Raw genomic sequence first — 14,081 nt, 5'->3', positions numbered from 1 at the left:
CCCTGGATGGTTAAGTCCAGTCAAATACCACTATGGGGTTGCAGCGCTCTTCTCGCTTTCAGGCTGAGGGAGCCGGAGTTTGTCCACAGACAGTTTTCAGAGTCATGTGGCCAGCATGACTAAACCGCTTCTGGCACAATGGGTAAAGGTAAAGGTGCCCCTGCCCGTACGGGCAATTCATGTCCGACTCTGGGGTTGCGCGCCCATCTCGCTTAAGAGGCCAGGGGCCGGCGCTGTCCGGAGACACTTCCGGGTCACGTGGCCAGCGTGACAAGCTGTATCTGGCGAGCCAGTGCAGCGCACGGAAACGCCGTTTACCTTCCCGCTAGTAAGCAGTCCCTATTTATCTACTTGCACCCGGGGGTGCTTTCGAACTGCTAGGTTGGCAGGCGTGGGACCGAGCAACGGGAGCGCATCCCGCTGCGTGGATTCGAACCGCCGACCTGACGATCGGCAAGTCCTAGGCGCTGAGGTTTTACCCACAGCGCCACCCGCGTCCCATCGGGCACAACGGGACACTGTGACAAAACCAGAGCGCACAGAAACGCCGTTTACCTTCTCACCACAGCGGTACCTATTTATCTACTTATTTATTTATCTACTTGCACTTTGACGTGCTTTCAAACTGTTAGGTTGGTAGGAGCTGGGACAGAGCAACGGGAGTGCACCCCGTCGCGGGGATTTGAACAGCCGACCTTCCAATTGGCAAACTTAAGGGGCTCATTGGTTTAGACCACAGTGCCACCCACATTGCTGCATTAGTCCTGTGCTGAAGGGGTCCGACGCCCTGTTGTTACCACATGCTGCTCCCACTGCTGCTCATCCCCGTCCCCAGTCCATTACTTCTCCCCATATGCCCTGGTAGTGGTCACTTTCTCTTGAACAAGTGGGTGAACACTCTTTTTCCTGCTGCTGACAACCAAAGCAAAGGATCAGCACTGGTGAGGAAGGGCAGCAGCTGTAGACTAGAGCTAGGTGCTATCTGCTTTCCAACATCACAATATATCGCAATATATCGCCTAAACTTCGCGATATGGAGGTATACAGTTATACCTCGGGTTGAAGTTGCTTCAGGTTGAGCGTTTTCGTGTTGTGCTCCACGGTGATCTCAGAAGTAACGGAACATGTTACTTCTGGGTTTCGTCGCTCACGCATGCGCAGATGCTCAAAATGACATCATGCGCAGAAGCGGGGAATCGTGACCCGTGCAGATGCAGGTCGCGTTTACTTTAGGATGCGAATGGGGCTCTGGAACGGATCCCGTTCGCATCCAGAGGTCCCACTGTATTATGATGTTGGGGAGGAGGAAGAAGGCAGTTGCTGGCCATGGCTAGCGTCATTGCGCGCAGCTTCTGCCTCTTCCTAGTGATGCCAGGCAGGCGGCGCTGCCCCAGGGCAGAGCACATCAGCTGGGACGCTGCATGGTACTGCAGAGCTGTAGGCCTCCCACAAACTGCAATAGTCTCACCAGGCAAACAGCGGCTATTGGGAGCCACTGTCCTACACGGCACGAGGAGGAATGGAGGGAGGAGGCAGCCTGCCAGCGCTCATGCCGCCAGGGAAGGAAGCGAAGGCGCAGGCTGGCAGGCAAGCAAGTCCCACTCCTGAGGCCGGTGGCTGGACTGCAAAGGGAGAGATTGGGCAAGCATCAGACAGCCTGACTGATGGGCATGTTGATGTGTCGAACAAGGCTGGAGATTTGCGATACAGCGGTACCTCTGGTTGCGAACGGGATCCGTTCCAGAGGCCTGTTCACAAAATGAAAATAACGCAACCCACAGCGGTGTGTCTGAGCACACGTGGGTTGCAATTTGCAGCTTCTGCACATGCGCATGGCATCAATTTGCGCTTCTGCGCATGCGCGAACGGCGAAACCCAGAAGTAACCCTTTCCGGTACTTCCGGGTCACCACGGGACGTAACCTGAAAGAACATAACATGAAGCAGACGTAACATGAGGTATGACTGTACGTTGCCTGATCAAAAATTCTGAAATCACTCTCACGATTTTAACTTTGAATTGGTTTCAGCCAATGTATCAGTACATTGCACGGGTCTACTGTAGACATGCCAAACAGGATGAGGCAATAATGCATGCACCATAAATTTGGTTAGACACTTCTGTCTGAGAAAAGACAGAAGACCTTTCTGTTATGGAGGGTGGGTTCTTGCTTACGCATGTTCTTCCACCAGGAAGGTAACATGAACTAGCCCACTTTAAAGAGATAATAAACTATATTTAACCCACCGTATGGAACAGGTTGTGCATAGCAGAGATCAGCAGGGGCAAGTAAGGAACCCAGTAGCCGTCTTCAGATGAGCACAGCAATATAACTTGATGTAAATGTCAGCTTAAAAAATGAGATAATTTCCGTATCGCTAGATAGCCGGGGTGTGCCAACTCAGAACATGAACATTTAATGGAAGAATTGATCCCAGCTCAATTTCTCTGTAAGCCAAATCACATTCCCACCTGACAGCGGAAAGAAAAAAACCCATTAAGATGCTTGCCAAAAAACATGGAATGCATTGGATAATGCCACTAAGAAGGAAACAGCGCTAGACCCAAGTGCAGCGCAGCATTCATTTATCTATATTGCCTCGGGGGGCACCCCAAGTCGTTTAAGATAATGAGAAGCACTATTCATATCTGAAGGCTAGGAGAATACATTTAAGAATAACTGGTGATGATTGGGTAATTATCTGGTTACTGCCAAATCCATGCTTCTTCTCCCTTCCAATCATTCACACATGGTAATGTTTCTTGTGTGTAATCATCAATGGGAGACCTGCTTTGGAATGGACAAAGTAAGTCTATTTGGAAAGCAGTGTTTCTCAGAAGGATATGCAAATTCTCCCTGCTCTGCTTTGACTGGAGAGGGCCTGTCCACAAATAAGAGTGATAATTTGACAGTGCAGTGATCAAGTAATAAATATAGGAGCATTTGGAGGAAGGGGATCTGCAGCCACTTGGATTAATATAGAATGCGAAAGTAGCCCAAGCTTTGTCTAAGAGTACTGTCACTTCCCGTTCCTTATATAGCAATATCTAATTTTATCTATGGCTGTGAGGAGGAATTAAAGAACCTTTTATTGAGGGTGAAAGAGGAGAGCGCAAAATATGGTTTGAAGCTCAACATCAAAAAAAGGAAGATCATGGCCACTGGTCCCATCACCTCCTGACAAACAGAAGGGGAAGAAATGGAGGCAGTGAGAGATTTTACTTTCTTGGGCTCCATGATCACTGCAGATGGTGAAAGCAGCCACGAAATTAAAAGACACCTGCTTCTTGGGAGGAAGGCAATGACAAACCTAGACAGCATCTTAAAAAGTAGAGACATCACCTTGCCAACAAAGGTCCGTATAGTAAAACCTATGGTTTTCCCAGTAGTGATGTATGGAAGTGAGAGCTGGATCATAAAGAAGGCTAATCGCCGAAGAATTGATGCTTTTGAATTCTGGTGCTGGAGGAGACTCTTGAGAGTCCCATGGACTGCAAGAAGAACAAACCTCTCCATTCTGAAGGAAATCAGCCCTGAGTGCTCACTGGAAGGACAGATCCTGAAGCTGAGGCTCCAATACTTTGGCCACCTCATGAGAAGAGAAGACTCCCTGGAAAAGACCCTGATGTTGGGAAAGATGGAGGGCACAAGGAGAAGGGGACGACAGAGGACAAGATGGTTGGGCAGTGTTCTCGAAGGTAGCAGCATGAGTTTGACCAAACTGCGGGAGGCAGTGGAAGACAGAAGTGCCTGGTGTGCTCTGGTCCATGGGGTCATGAAGAGTCGGACACGTTTCCCAACCTTGGGCCTCCAGCCGTTTTTGAACTACAATTCCCATCATCCCTGACCACTGGTCTTGCTAGCTAGGGATGATGGGAGTTGTAGGCCAAAAACATCTGGAGGCCCAAGGTTGGGAAACACTGGACTAAACAACAACAAATTTTATCTATGGCTGTATCTAAGTTGGAAAGCCAGCTTCATGGCAGCCTGTAAATAAGCCCACAAAAATGGCAAACAGAAGTTGGCCTGAAAATCCATGCTGTTGACAGAGACTGGCAGACGAGGGACAGGTCTCCCCATCCCTCTTCCACCAGCTTGCTTGGTTTCCACACAGGCCACAGAGGAAAGGATGGCGGATTCATCCCTCCACCGTCACTTGCAGCCACCAGGCAAGTTGCTGTATACAAGGCTGGTCCATGCTATGGGCGATTCTGCAGCAAGAATCTAAATGCCATGTGTGCTTTTGCAAGAAGTCTAGAGCACAAGGCAGGCTAGACATTCCCATTCCTTGTTCCTTGGTTTGCTACTGCTGCAACAAATTAATTCCTAGACTGAAGGATCTTTGCCAGCTATTTTCCAAGATAAAGCTCAAAGCATTTAAGGTAATCTAATTGGCCTGACAACATAAAAAAAAATCAGCCAGTTGCTGTTGTGTTTTGTTTTACAGCAGCTATCACCTTTCCTGCACATTTCCATAACCACAAAACACCAGGCTGCAACACTTGGCAGCAACCCTCAAATGTCTAGTTCCTGCAGAGATTTTTCCTTTTCCATTACCTTAACGCGAGCATAAACACAGTGTGCTTTTTCACTTGCAGTTGGTAGAATGGAACCTAATCCTACATGGCTGGAGCTAAGCTACATTTTACAATGCTGTCAGGGTGTGATGTTTTGCACTTTTTTGCAAAATGTATATGAACCTAAATTTGTCATTGTTGGCATCTGTTTGCCTCAAGAGACAATGGAGGAGGGGTGAAGTCAAACCACTTTGTTGACAGAACTGAAGTGAGCTCCCTGGGGTGGAAGACTGAGCGGTATGTATGGAGGTCCTGGGCTGCCCAGGCAAGAAGACCCTCCTCTTGACCCTCTAAAGAAAAGCAGAGCAATACGTTTGGCACTGGCTTGGCTGCAGGAGTTGCCAGAAGTGGTACAAGGCACCACCCCAGTGGCATAGCATGGGGGGTGCAGGGGGGGGGCCGGCCACACCGGGCGCAACATCTGGGAGGGGCGCACTCGCCGCCTCCGGAGTCGCCGAAGAGCCTCGGGCGCAGGCTGTAGCAGAGCCCCATGTCTCGCGGAACCGACCAGCTGTGCGCACGTCCGGGCTGAAGGCGTCCGGCAGGCAGCGGCTCTCAGCGCTCGCCGCGGAGGGTGCGCCAGGCAGCCCCTCCTCACAGCCCCGCCGCCGCAGCTGCTGCAGCGGCTGGGCCATGTTGCATTTTCCTCGCCTCTCTGCCCTCCTCCGGGCAAGCGGCGTCGTTTCAGCGGCAGCGCCAGCGGCAACTTGCCTCAGATCACCTGACACGGACCCGCCGCTGCTGCCGTGGCTACCTTACCGTAAATACCCCAGCCCAGGCAGCAGCAAAAAGAAGCTGGCAGCAGCGGCAGGTTAGGAGGCGCAAATTACTTGCCTTGCCCCGGGTGCTGACAACCCACGCTACGCCGCTGCACCACCCAACCATCTTAGGGACTCCTCTCTGGATGTGTGTAGAGTTTATTCCTTAGCGTTTTCTCCCACAGATATCTCACAAGGCAGAGGAGGTTTAGGACCAGTGTCTTCCTTCTCCTAGATGGCTACCTTCCCAGGTTGAGAAGCCCCATCTGCCCCTCACTTCCTTCTATAGCATGTGCAGAAACTGCCTTCTTGACCTTTGGACCCACTATCGGTCTCATCCGGTCAATCCGCTGAACCCTGGTTTCACATGCAGGAGACGTCACTAACTCACTGAAGGTTTGAACCCCATTGGCTATCCTCACCTGGTTTAGCTGGCCGGTTGAAGCTGTTTCCGGGGTGTGTCTGCTGTCACATGCTGACAGCTTCTAGGAGCCACAGATGAGAACTGAGCGCTCAGTGGGGACCAAAGGTGGACAAACTACCCCTGAAGGACCATGACATGTCAGGAGGTACAACCCCTAACACTCCATACACCTAAATATGTAATTATTGTACAGTGGTACCTCGGGTTACATACGCTTCAGGTTACAGACTCCGCTAACCCAGAAATATTACCTCAGGTTAAGAACTTTTCTTCAGGATGAGAACAGAAATTGTGCGGTGCGGCGGCAGCAGGAGGCCCCATTAGCTAAAGTGGTGCTTCAGGTTAAGAACAGTTTCAGGTTAAGAACAGACCCCCAGAACGAATTGAGTTCTTAACCCAAGGTACCACTGTACCAGGCAGTTAAGTTTTCCTAACCATTTTCATTAGCCTGCTTTGCCCCCCAAAGTGGCTGGGGAAACCCAGCCAGATGGGCGGGGTATAAATAATAAATTATTATTTTTAACTGCTGTTGCTTACAGAGGAGGGTAAATGGTATCTATCAGGGCTGAAATGGTCCAAGCTTGCTTTTGGCAAAGGCCTGAGTCCGTGCAGCAGAGGAAACAAGGACCATCTGTTGCAATCTGGAGCAAGGGTCAGAATCAATAATCCTGAGTTTATGAAGACACTTCAGAGAAATCCAGACTTTCATTTTCTATGGAAAAAAAATATTATTATTTTTTAAAAATCACTGCTGGAGTATCAGAGCTTATCTTGGGTAAATCCAGTATCTGGGCTGACAACTACACAGTGTCATAACTACAAATGGATACAAACACTTTTCAGTGATTACAGTCCTTTAAACATGTCCCATCTCTCTGCAGCAACACCCTTCCTGCTTGAGTTCTCTGAGCGAGTTCCTGAAAACAAACACTGCTGAGTAGCTTGGGCTGCAGACAGATGGTGGGTCATTGATGAGAAGATATCCCACAGGTTTTACTGGCTCTGTGGCTTGTAGGCCCCTGCTAGCCATATGCCCACTTTTGGCCTGCTTCTGTTGCAAAACTAGGCACTTGGAATTCTCAAGCCTAGCAACTAGATTAAGTTTACCTTCACATACAGTTGCTCTCCTAATCACCAGGATTAGTTGGGGTATAATCCTATCATGATTAATTACCGGATAGCAGGTGGATTAGGACAGTTCATTACACAGAAGGCTTCACATACAATCCACATTTCTGGCCCACAGTGCCAAAAACACATCTACGCTTTCAATCACCAAGCATCATCTTTTTGCCGCTATATATTTTCCCCCGATGCAAATCCTTTCTATGTGTATGCATTCACTGATTTTTGGTTTTTTTCCTTTTTCAGGTTGGTATCAAACAAACCCAATTTGTTCTGGCTGACGTGGAAAACGCTCCTGAAGGCAAAAGAAGTGCAGGTTTTAATTCTTTTTTTAAAAAAGGGGGGAAGGAAAAAAGAAGCTGAAACCACCAATAACTTCCCTATCAAGTTCTGAGTCGATAAAGAATTCACAAATGCAGGTTAGAGATCCAGTAAGAATTACTTGCCTCAGCATTTCTGGTAAAGAAGGCACTATAAATTTCACATGAAACGCTTCTTAATGGTGGAAGCGAAGGACTGCATTTGCACTTGAGCAGGCAGACAACTTATAGGCAAAGCATTACACTGCTACCTGCAGCCCCTGCAAAATCTAGGCACATCTGGAATTGGGCAATCACAGCGCACAGGTGTTCTGCCCCTTCCAAGAACATTTCTCTGAATTTCGGAGGAGCAATTTCAGCACCCACCAACCAGAAGTGACAACTCTTTTTTCCTCGTTCTTAAGACTCACAAGATGGCTATGCAGATCTTTGTGTAGCACAGAGAAGGAGGATAGCCACTGGCAGATTTCCAAGGGAGAAGGACAGAAGGTAAGAGATTGCATGTGCAGATTTATGTGCAAAGATTCAAACTGAGAAATAAACACTACAATAAAAAATACCATAGTGGAGAAGACTGCGACCAGGTGGCCTGTATGTATTCTCTCTGTCTGCTACCCAGGTGCAAACTGTTGAGATGCAACTTCAAGGTTCCTGTGCTCCCTTCTCCCTTTAAAGTGGGGGATGGATCAGGCAGCCCTTCAAATAGAGGCCAGTAAGGAAGGATGTGGGGATGCGAGTGGCGCTGTGGTCTAAAACCACAGAGCCTATGGCTTGCAGGAAGGTCAGCAGTTCAAATCCCCGCGACGGGGTGAGCTCCCATTGTTCAGTCCCTGCTCCTGCCCACCTAGCAGTTCTAAAGCACGTCAAGTGCAAGTAGATAAATAGGTATCACTCTGGCAGGAAGGTAAACAGCATTTCCATGCGCTGCTCTGGTTCACCAGAAGTGGCTTAGTCAGGCTAGCCACATGACCCGGAAGCTGTTTGTGGACAAATGCCGGCTCCCTTGGCCTATAGAGCGAGATGAGTATGAACCCCAGAGCCATCCATGACTGGACCTAATGGTCAGGGGTACCTTTACCTTTTAAGGAAGGATGTGAGCCTACCCCTACTACAGTGAAGCCCAGCATATTGGGCTTGCAGACTAAAAGGGCCCCCAAGAAAAGCTGCTAGAAATGGGAGACTAAAATGTAGATAGCACTGCTCTGTTGACTGGTGAGGACAGAAGCCGAACCCCTATCATTTATACCAGCCTCATCAATCCAGAGGCTTCAAACTGACTTGTCAATCATAGGGACTGATGGTGCATGGCCCTGTGTCTGGAGAATGCTCCGAGGCCTGCACAGTTAGTCCAAGGAGCCTCACAGTGCCAATTTCCATTCTCAAGTCACAAGGCAACCTGAACCATCTCTAGCATCCCTGCCAAAAATAAAAATCAGCAAGTTGTCAAAGGAAAGGAAGAACAACAACTACTTTTGGAATATTTGGAATTGCCTGCTTCCCAGATCTCCACTCGTTTTAACACGAAACCAGACCGGTGCCTTTGACAAGAATACAAAGGAAAAGGCTTAACACAAATTGCAAAGGGCAAAACAAACCCAGGAGCCCACCAAAACACAGCGCTCTCAGATTTCCTGGTTTCTAAGCCCTCATTATTTGGACCATTTGTCACCCACAATACCAAGGCCCTTTGGTTTTCCAGATGGTTAAAGGCGGCCATTTGCCAGGGGGAGGGGAGAACCTGTCACACTTTCCATCCTGACGAGAATCCATATTTTGACAAACACAAAGCAATGCAAGGCATGGAGGGAATGATACATAGCTCATGGGGAGAAACAGCATTTCAGTCTGCGTGGCAGCTGTGCCAGTTTAATGGATGATGCTGCCCTGTGCTTTAGAGATCTGCTGCACTTGCCACCTGAGTATGCTGAACTACCTATCTACAGATGTGAAATAGGAAGAGAGGGCCTGGGGGCCTGACAAGCTCAGATCTTTCACAGGGCAATGCAGATTCTTCATCTTCTGCCAAAAAATGCTAAATGATAACCAAGTGGTTTCTGAACGCGATTGGAATAACTAGTTATACAATGCCCAAGTAAGAGCCAGCTTCAGTTGCCAAGACAGAATAGCCAAAGTTTCCTAACAAAAATATGTTATGCTTCAATATTGTTATTTTATAGAGCACTATTCCAAAAATCCAAAGTATATTTTTTCAGGCAATCCTTTCAGTCACCCTGTAAGTTAGGCTAGCTGAGCATTACTAAGGTAAAGGTAAAGGACCCCTGGGTGGTTAAGTCCAGTCAAAAGCTACTATGGGATTCCGGTGCTCATCTCACTTTCAGGCCAAGGGAGGTGGCGTTTGTCCACAGACAGCTTTCTGGGTCATGTGGCCAGCAGGACTAAACCCCTTCTGGCGCAATGGGACACTGTGACAGAAACCAGAGCGCACGGACACGCCGTTTACCTTCCCGCTGCAGCAGTACCTATTTATCTACTTACAGTGGCATGCTTTTGAATTGCTAGGTTGGCAGGAGCTGGGACAGAGCAACGGGAGCTCACCCTGTTGCAGGGATTCGAACTGCCAACCTTCTGATCGGCAAACCTAAGAAGCTCAGTGGTTTAGACCACAGCGTCACCTGCTTCTCTGGAGCATCGCTATTCCCACTGGTGTATGCCAGAATGAAACTCATATGATATGGACTTCAAACTGGTTTTGGGTAATATAACAATATATCACCCAGCCTATTCCCTGTCCCACGTCTCTGAACGGGAGGAAGGGCAGAGACTTACTTTGACTCTGAGCTTGAAGGTATTTGGCAATTCCAGCAAGACGACACAACCAAAACAATTCTAGGATTCCTCTGTTCTCAGTTGCTTTGACCTCAGGGACATACAATGCTTAGCAGAGGCTGTCCACGTACTGTATTTTTCCATGTATAAGATGAGGTTTTTTCCTTTAAAAATGATGTTTAAAATTGGGGTCGTCGTATACACTAATAGTGGTGAGGGGGAAGTGGTGATTGGTTGCACGGGCAGGAGATTGTCAGCAGGTATTGGGCAGTTGATTGTTGGCTATGGCAAGGGCTGTTGTCGATTGGCTGCGCCTGCGGCAATTAGGAGGGCGATTAGCCATTTTTGTGTTGCTTGTGTTGTCAGTTGGGTGAGCGATTTCTGGCATCTCCCCCCCCCCCAAAAGCTCAACAACTCTACAGCTCTTGACAATTTCCCATTTTCTTAATTTGGAGTCCTCAAAAACAGGGGGTGTATTATACATGGGGGCGTGTTATACATGGAAAAATATGGTACTCACTATGATGAGTATAATTTTGGCTCCCTGTGAAGAGTCATTTAACAAATTTAATTCCCAAAGACATATTTTTTCCACATGGTGGTGAATCTTCAACCCCCCCCCTTTTTTTACTTGACCAACTGTGTTAACTATTTTTTAACAAGGAACTGATGGCTGAGGCAGCTTTATGCAAACTGTAAGCTCACTTTATTTTGTAATTCTCTGCAAGACTCACAGATGCTTTGGCAATGGACATCGATAAACATTTCTAAAATAAATCTATGTGTGCCAGCATAAACTTTAGGAATTACAGGCACAGTAGCTGAGTTACAGCTGTGAAGAAAAACACTTGGCAAATCTGAAGATGAATGAAACATGCACAAGGGTATGATCCTGCTGGAAAGAGCCACACACAGAGGCAGCACCCCCATTTCATGCCAAAAGCACTCCTTGAAGGCAGAAAAAATATCAAAAAAAACCACTGGGGAACTCAGTAGTGATTATTTTGTTTTGAAAACGGAGTCAAAGATAATGAAAACTGCTCGTGTTGCTAAAAAGTACTGTACTCCCCATACTATTGCTAAAGAGCCACAATGTTTTTACATGTAAGTAACTTGTCCATTGGATAGATAAAAACCAGATGCCAAACCAATGAAGGTGTGAGGTACTTGGCCACAGACTTTGGGGAACATTAAGAAGAGGACCCCAGTCCTCACCACATGTCTTTTAAATGTCCATTCCAGAAACATGGAGGGTTGTCATACATGAGGGCACAATCAACTTTTTGCTATTTCAAAGAACTACAAAAGATTACAAGTTAACATATACATTTATAGTAACTATACATCGACTGAAAATTGCCATTTTAAGCAACTTTCTTTTGTTTTCACTCACACCGCACCATGTTGAAGAGACCTTTAGAAAGCTCAGGATGTAGAAATATTGCAAGCAAGCATAGCTATCCTGGGCCAGTGAAATGCCTGTCAAATGGTGGCAAAGAATATAGGGAAATTCCCATAAAGATGACCCGATTTTCCCCCTTGTCTCCCATTAGTGTTTCCTGGGACTTTTGCTTCTGCATCCTCATATTAGGTTATTATTTCATTCCGCAGTTTCCTTCAGACCTTTTCGGCTATGGACAGTTTCTGTGGCCATGTGAGAGTTAGGGTAAAAGCAGTGTCTTTGTGACATCAGTTATCACTACACCAATCTGACCCTAATCTCTTTTTGTCCCATGGCTTAAGTGCGCTGGTTGCTGGATATGCAGTTTTCTGAGCAGAGGGTGGGTATTGGCCACATTACTGTTGATGTCACAAAGCCATCAGTGTTGGGTCAGGTGTTTGTGACAGAGGAAGCAGCAAAAGTGATGGAGACAGCAACTGTACAACAGACCTCAATGGGCAGGATGCAACCGTAAACATCAGAATTGGCAGAAAGAGGGGGCAATTGGTTGGCTGAGACAGGTGGTGCTTTGGCGAAGTGCAGGACCAGCTCCAGGTATGAAGAGGCTGGAGTTTAGTGGTCCATTGGTGGCCCCTGGAAGGCCCCTGGTGATGGGGGCGGTAGGCAGCAGCACTCAGAGCAGTGCCCCAAATGATGTCAGGAGCATTGTGGGAAATTAAAATGGCTGCTAAAATCAGGCTGCTCATGTCAGACAAAGACAAGTTATTTTAAAGGGGGGGGGGTGGCCAGGGACCATTATCAGCAATGGGGTCTGCTGGGATGCTGTCAGGCTTCAGGGAATCGGCTCTCCCCCCCCCCCCCGTGCAGTAGATAAGAAGATCAAAGAAAGGAACGTCTTACCAATCTTTAATAATCACAGTGAGAGAACAAAGAACCCATCTCCTAGAAATGGTGGTGCTCCCAATTAAGGGTCACTCCCCCTCTCCATCCCTATTAATCTACGTCACTTCTACGTCTTGTAATCTGAGCTTGTACCCTCTGCGCTTTCTGTTCTGACACTTTCTGAGCTCTCCGTGACTTTGGGGAAGGGTGGGGTGAATGCTGTCCAGAGACTGTGAATCTGTTAACCCTCTCTCTTCCAGTGTTTCTTCTTCTAGCTGTTCCCCATCCAGTATTTCCCAGCTTCTGCCTTCTGAACTATGCCCCTCTGCAAACCACTGTTCCAAATCTATACCATCCTCCTGCTCCTGGGAAGATTCAGGATCAGGAGCACGGGGTAGCTCCCACCATTCCTCCTCTGTGCAGCCCTCCTCAGCACGGTCCCTGAAAGATGCTTTGACTCCCAATAGCTGCCCAAGGGTGCTCAGTACTGATGCCAGCCCAGGTGAAGCAACAGCCATTGCAACTAGGTTTTGATGAAGGCATATATGGAGGAAATAATTCCAAACATATTTTCTGGGAGGTGTGAGACTGTTGCATGAGAGAAAGAACATGGGCTTCCTAAACTATGAAACGCTTATTTTTATGGAGTCAGCCATCTGGTTCTGGAAGGTAAATTGTCCATGGCTGAAAGCTATGAGGAGAAACTGAGGAGAGAACAAGCAAAAAGGAACAAGCACTATTGAGGCGACTGGTACCCATGAAGAGGCTATTGAGAACACAGAATCAGAATTGTAGAGTTTGAAGGGACCCCATGGGTCATCTGGTCCAATCCCCTGCAACACAGGAAATCTCAGCTAAAGCATCCGTGACAGGTAACATATGGACCAGGTTTACCTGTCCAAACATCATCACATGCATCCTGCGTACAGAAGCCTCATATTTACCTCTCCTTCTAAACTCTGCAGCAAGAGGACTCTCCAAGCGAAACTGACAAAATACAGTCATACCTTGGGTTACAGTCGCTTCAGGTTCTGTGCACCGCGCCAAACCTGGAAGTACCGGAATGGGTTACTTCCGGGTTTCGGGACTCGTGCATGTGCAGAAACACTAAATCGCAGAAGTGCCAGATCGCAACCCGCGTGTGTGCAGACACGGCGCTTCGGGTTGCGAACGTGCCTCCCGCATGGATCACGTTCACAACCCAAGCGCCCACTGTAGTTCTCCAGACACAACAGGGCACTATCCTTCTGTTTCAGCTGAATACCCTTCTATCCCCCGCGCATTGAAGGTAGAGGCAGCACAGCTAACTCCCTCCCACCCCTTACGTATGAAGCCAATAATCCCTTTGAGTTGGGATTAACTTGCCTGCTACACAAAGGCAAATTAATCCCAACTCAAGTTAACTCTAGTTAATTCTGTTCTATAGAACAGAAGCAGCAAGTTCTGAACTGATCATCTAGCCAAATCCCCGACTAAACCTTCCCTTTTATGTTATAATTTGAAGGAAAAAGGGGCCTATTAAAATTCACTCAGTCTGCTGCATGACAGTTTCTGCTTCTTCCTTCTTTTTCTTTTTTTTAAAAAAAGAGGGAATTGAAAGCAAAGCTAATTTGATCAAAGTTAACAGAACGAAGATATTCCATAGATGGAGAATCGCTTCCCGAATGCAGATATGTATCCCTAGAGCGTTAGAAGACAGGGACACTAAGATCAGAATAGGGAACTTTTCAGCCTAGGGGCCACATTGTAGTCATGGGTGGGGCTAGAGGGAACAGTGGGTGGAGCAATTCTACAACACTCTGTGG

At 47.7% G+C, this 14,081-nt stretch overlaps 1 protein-coding gene across 1 annotated transcript in view; it reads right to left on the bottom strand.

Moving 5' to 3' along the window:
* SHB (SH2 domain containing adaptor protein B) overlaps positions 1 to 14,081 on the bottom strand; it is a 162,688-nt gene that overhangs the window by 115,809 nt on the left and 32,798 nt on the right. The window lies entirely within an intron of this gene.

Source organism: Podarcis gaigeae, assembly GCF_964106915.1.
Source record: "Podarcis gaigeae genome assembly, chromosome: 17".
Taxonomy (NCBI): domain Eukaryota; kingdom Metazoa; phylum Chordata; class Lepidosauria; order Squamata; family Lacertidae; genus Podarcis; species Podarcis gaigeae.
This window is presented reverse-complemented; position numbering and strand designations above follow the sequence as displayed.